We start from the raw sequence: 6187 nt of genomic DNA, 5'->3' as shown, positions 1-6187 counted from the left end.
TCGTCGGTGTCACTTCACACGGACCAATGAAAACGTGGGCGACATGTATGAAGGTGTTACTGGACTGCCATAGATGCCGCACTCATCCGGCACAACGCAAACCTATTCCCCCACACTGTTTGGTCCTGACCAGACATTGATAAACTTTACTGTGATGTCACGATGTATTTTTTTTCAATAAAAATCTGAGGCATCTACCTTGGGCCCGTCAACAGATATAAGAGACACCGCGATTCCCCTTCCAGTCGTGGATTCATTTCGTTCCAGCGCAGCCACATCCAACCCATCCATACATGGGCATTCAATTAACATATGTGTATGTGTGTCAGTGTGTATCTGTGTCCCGTCATCTGTAAGATGCGCCTGCCATTCTTCCATTCCGGTGGTGGGTATACACCCAGGACCCCATTCCAACCTAAAGTGGCCTGGTCTCAGCTAGCTGATGAAAGTTGCAAGCAAGAATTTCATCATCGCTTGCAGCTGGGGTTGGCATCGTCCCCCACTCCTCCTGATGTCGAGGGTAAATGGGCGAGGTTTAGGACTGTGATTCATGCAGCTGCAATGGCTGCTTTGGGTACGCGGTCCAGACCTCCCCAGAAACCCTGGCTGACAGAGGAGGTGTTCAGGTTAGTTGAGAAAAAGCGACAGGCCCACTGTCATCAGCTACAGCATCCCACGTCAGAGAATGAGGAGGTTTACCGCAGCCTTCGCTCGGAGGTTCGGAGAGCCGTAAGGCGCTGCAAGGATGGGTGGTGGTCGCGGGTTGCTGAGGAGATGGAGTCTGCCTCAGTGGCCCGCGATCACAAATCACTATTTAACTCCATCAAAAAAGTAACCTGCAGCGCCACACCTATTACCATCATTGGGAAAAAAAGGGTGATCCAATCTCCAGACCCCTCGGAACAGGTTTGTAGATTTGCTGAGCATTTCTGTGAGGTCCTGGGGGAGGGGAAATCCCTCAGCCAGGAAAACATCATAGCACAAAGTGGGGATAACCCTGCTGAGGCTGCGGTGCCTCAAATATTGGAAGAAGTCACCCCTTGTGAGTGGCTGGCTGAGGTGCCATTTGTTGAGGAAGTACTGAAGGCGATCCGGAGTCTGAGACCAGGAAAGGCACCAGGCAGAGATGATCTCCCAAGCGAAATGCTGAGGGAGGGTGGCATTTGTGCACAGACTGCCCTATATGACATCAAAACAACAGTCTGGACCACTGGACGGGTTCCGCAGGATTGGAAGGATGCCCTGGTGGTCCCCCTCTTTAAGAAGGGGGACCGCACAGACTGTAACAACTGCAGGGGCATCTCACTCCTCAGTGTGCCGGGAAAGGCCCTGGCAAGGATTATTTAACATCGCCTTGCTAGGCACGCTGAGGAGAGGCTTGCGGAGCCCCAATGTGGTTTCAGGAAAGGGCGGTCCTGCACAGATGCCATATTTTCTGTCCGTCTGCTACAGCAGAGGTGTAGGGAATTTCAACAAGACCTAGATCTCTGCTTTATTGACCTGGTCAAGGCCTATGATACCATCAGTAGGCCTGGGCTCTGGGTTGTTCTTCGTGCTTTCGGAGTCCCTGACCCTCTGCTCACGATCATTAAGGACCTTCATGATGGTGAGCGGGCCCGGGTAAAACTACGTGGCCGGGAGTCAGAGCCTTTCCCTGTGTAATGTGAGGACATATCCGGGTTGCTGTTGGATTACACCTCGTACGATGATTGGCTCTGCCGGTCCTGGCCCATATCCAATGGGGAGAAGTCTAGGGGCGTGGCCCTGACGTAATGGGAAGGTGACATCTGTAAGTAGAGGATTGGTTCTGCTGGCTTTAGCCACAGCCAATGGGGGGACGAGTCAGGGGCGTGGTCCTGTGCCGATTGGCAAATCGCTCCCGGACGTCCGCTTGCGCCGTCAATTTGTCCACCCGGCAAATCTTTGTTTTCATGTCAGTGTTTGTTTCCTGGACCGGTTCAAAATGGGCACACATAACGCCGCTGCTGAGAGGGAAAAATAAGTTTTGCTGAAGCCATGGTGACACGACACCCCGCCCCGCAAGCTCCAATCGCCCGATCTCAAAGCTGAGTACGATTTCTAAGGTCGTAGGGGCACCCGTGTCCCCAAGCGGTCGCTCGCCAAAACCCGCGAACTTCATGAGACAAGTTTGCGAACGCTGCTGCCACTATGCCATTGTAATGCGAGCGTAAACGGGCTCGCTGGATGTGACGTAACAAGTGGGAGGAGTTAGGGTCACGTGGGGGAGAGGATTTAGGGACAGGAACCGGAAGGGTTCGGGGAGAGAGTCAGAGTAAAGACAGGGGAAGGCCACGCGGGGCAGGAGGAGGAAAGTGGCGCGATCGCCACGAGTTGGAGACTCGGCACCGTCGGCCAGCAGTGTCCGGGCAGCAGTGGGGCTGCAGATCGGGCAGCAGTGGGACTGCATGGTGGAGCAGCAACGGGGCTGCAGGAGCAACGGCAGCGGTGTGGCTGCCAAGCGGGAGACAGAGGAGACACTGAGCGAGGATGCCGTGCGGGCAAGGTTGTACGAACCAAATAAAGGACAACGGAGACAGACACGGTGCAAGAGTCCTTTATTACACCATCATGCTGCAAAACGTGCCCAAAATCGCCCTCCAAGTCGGCATCTGTGCACATTCCTACAGAATACAAAATGGTACCGGAGCATAGAACAATGAAAATGTTTTACTTTTAGTTGACAAGGTAAGGCCCACTGAGCTGTTTAGCTCTCTTTCAGCGACTTGGCAATCGCAAACAATAGCTCTGCCAAGTGGCTTGTGGACATTTATAGCGGCCAAATACTCTGAAACACAATGTTGATTCTGAATGAGGAAAACATCGGAGCGCCCGGAGACAAATCCGCGCGACCACAGGGAGACACGTGCACTCCAAATATACAACAGCCGTTGGGATTTAACCCTTGAACACCCGCATAGCAGGTGAAGTAATTAACATCTGCCAGCCACCTTGGCGTGAAGACCTTGGTAGCAAACAAAGACTGAGCCGAATAAAGTGCAACTGCGTGCAACGAATATATGGTGTTAACAATTTTTTTAAATGAAATCGATAAGTAGAGAAACCGTTTTTTTTAATGGGTGCAAGTGTTGGGCAACTTCTCATGGTCGGAATGACATTTGTGAGTGAGGTGGGTAAATGTGTGGATGAGTGAGTAGCTGAGTGAGTGCTTGAGTGGGTGAGTGAGTGAGTAAGTTGGTGAGTAAGTGGGTGGGTGGGTAGGTGGGTATGTAGGTTTACGAATGGGTGGGTGAGTGAGTACGTGATTAGCTTAGTGGCTAAATCACCCTTTATCACTCCCTGCCAAGCCCTGACCGTCTACGCTGCAGGCTCCGTCTATTTGCTGCTTTACATACGCGGAGCGCATTGGTGGCGGGACCCTACGGATGCAATTCACAACTTCAAAAGTGTAAATTATTGTTGTCCCTATAATGTACACAACATCATTTACAGCAGGAAAAAAATATAAATAGCAGAAGAAAACAAGTCACCTTGTTTTGAGTTTCGTTTTGACACTCGCATGACGAAACTTCCGCTTTTTAAAACGCAAACAACGCCTAACCCTTTATATTTATTCTTTTCACTTGCAGTTACTGGCGAGTTAGGACAACTCACAAAATTGACAATTGGTTAAAAAATATTGAGAATAGGTTTTCCCTTTTTTCTGGCAAAAAAAACTGCTGTGTTTAGGTGTTAAAACACCAAACTGAAACCTTTTACAAGGAATCATGTCTGCATTAACCACAAATACTTGTGGTCAGAATGCAAACAAAAACATACTCTGGTCTAACACCGTTTGAGACGAGGCTCAAAAGAAAGCTGTTACTGGTGTGGATCAATCAGTTTCAAAGACAATGCATATACTATCAGAGTGTTTTTGTTTGCATTCTGACCACTAGTATATGTGGTTAATGCAGACACGATTCCTTGTAAAAGGTTTCAGTTTGGTGTTTTAAAATCTCATATTTTGGTACTGGAAAAGGAGGTCCCGTGATAATATTCGGGCAACTTCACCTGTCCTCTGCCTAAAATATCGCTTGGAAGTCCTCCCTTCATCAACTCTGCCTCGGTAACCCCCTTGGCTTCTTTCGGATCGTCACCAGGTGGGTACGTGAATTTGGTATTCAACGTTCTTTGGTTCTTTCGGTAAGGTCACGTAGATAGAAAATAAAAAAATAAAAACTCACGACGTTTCGATCGCAACGCAAGCGGTGGTCATCAGGCGCCTGATTTATTTCATAAAATAGGACAAAAATTCGCGGTGTCATTTTTGTCATTTCGAAAACGACACTCGTGCACAGCGGGGCCCACCCTTGCGAGTGATGTCCGAGGATGGTGAACGTCGACCGTGCAGTAGACCGAGCAGTGACGATAAGTAGCACCCGCGGTCGTGGAACCTCTGAAACGAAATGGCAGGCACTGCCGCAAGGCCACCTCCTCGCTGCACAAACACCGCGGTAGGTCAATCGATCGTTATTCTATGTGTAAAAATCGCCCTCGCCAAAGTAGGCATCGTGACACGTTAAAGCAGGACGGAGACGATACCGGCGGGGGCCATAGAACAACAAGAATGGAAGAAAAAAACTAAAACCCGTCACGACCACAGCGGATAACACTGAAAGGGAAAAACAAGTATAACCCGTAAAAACAAAGTTTTTCACTATAAATCCTTTATATGCGTGGCGGCTAGAGTCCTCTCGTCCTCTGGCTTGAGATGGCTGCCACCTATGGGTCAGATGATTGCATGGCACCATTAAGCAATTGGTAATTAAATATAATATTTTTGTCCTAAAAAGTGTAAAATTTTGGAAAAAAATTTTCACGAACATTAATTGTCACGCACAACGAGTCTGTGTGGAAAATGTCAACTCGATTGGATCACGGGAAGTGGGTTAAAAAACGACCGAAATATTTGCACGGTCGTAAGCAAGCAAGCAAGCACGCAAGCAAGCAAGCACGCAAGCAAGCAAGCAAGCGAACTTAATATAAATGATTTAATAAAGTGCAACCATACGGAATCAATATGTGGCGTGAAAAATACACTCTTCGTAAATCAAATGAATGATAAATAGCTAAACCGTTGAAAAACAATAAAATTGGGATGCGAGTGGTTGGGCGAGTTCTCTTTGTTGGAACTGCATTTGCTCCCATCGCGTAATCCTCTCCTCCTTAACGGATGTAATTTGATTTGGCACAAGCCGAGCCGACTTGGTGTTTTTGGTCCCGATGCGAGTTCACCGCGAGATGTACGACCGCCGTTTTCAAAGCATTTCAGGGTGATACAAATATTCAAGTACCAGCTTGTTTGCCCGTCCAATGACGGGTGAATATTGCAGTCAATCTGAAATATTCAATAGAAAAATTGTTCAGCTCATGATTATTAATGAGGGGGGGGGGGGTGGAAGGTTGCCCCTGTGGAGTGACGTCACCTGCTCATGATTATTCATGCGGGGGGGGGGCTCATGTGGAGTGACGTCACGCGTGGGACACACAGACATTCTCAGCTTATTATATTCAAGTGTTTCACCTGGGAAATGTCCTCCCGAGACTGGAACCTCTCGTTAGCAGGAGAGGGTGTCCAGGGCGCCGATTGACGCGTGGCATAAAAAAAAAACACCCCCACGTACAGAAAAACACAGGTCTCGCCGGTTCTGCCACTCATACAAGCCATGCACAACGCATCCGGTTCAGTCTTTAAGGCACTGGAGCTTTGCACTTTCAAATAATCTAAAGTGACAAGTTCATTTCTTTAGAACCGCTTCTTTTTGTGTTTAGATTGTTACCCTTCCCCCACGCCTCCGATGAGCACGATTGGCTACGTACGATGTGAAAGAAGTTCAACACACGTACATACACATACACGTCTCATATTCACATGCATTGTGGCGGCTCTTGAAATCAATCTAGAGTTGAAGTTTTCGTGACTGCAGGGATCCATACTCTTTGGTTCTTTCGGTAAATTAAATAAATTAAATCACCTTCTTGGTTCTTTCGGTAAAGTCACGTAGAAGGGAAGTAATAAAATAATAGAAATAAAACATAATAAAACAATTCTCACGACGTTTCGGCTGCTTGCGTTGTGGCCGAAACGTCGTGAGAATTGTTTTATTATGTTTTATTTCTATTATTTTATTACTTCCCTTCTACGTGACTTTACCGAAAGAACCAA

This window comes from Lethenteron reissneri, chromosome 65 (genome assembly GCF_015708825.2).
Source record: "Lethenteron reissneri isolate LAM-NWPU_2019-01 chromosome 65, ASM1570882v1, whole genome shotgun sequence".
In the NCBI taxonomy this organism is placed as follows: Eukaryota; Metazoa; Chordata; class Hyperoartia; order Petromyzontiformes; family Petromyzontidae; genus Lethenteron; species Lethenteron reissneri.
The sequence above is the reverse complement of the archived record's forward strand: the minus strand, read 5'-3'. Positions refer to the sequence as shown.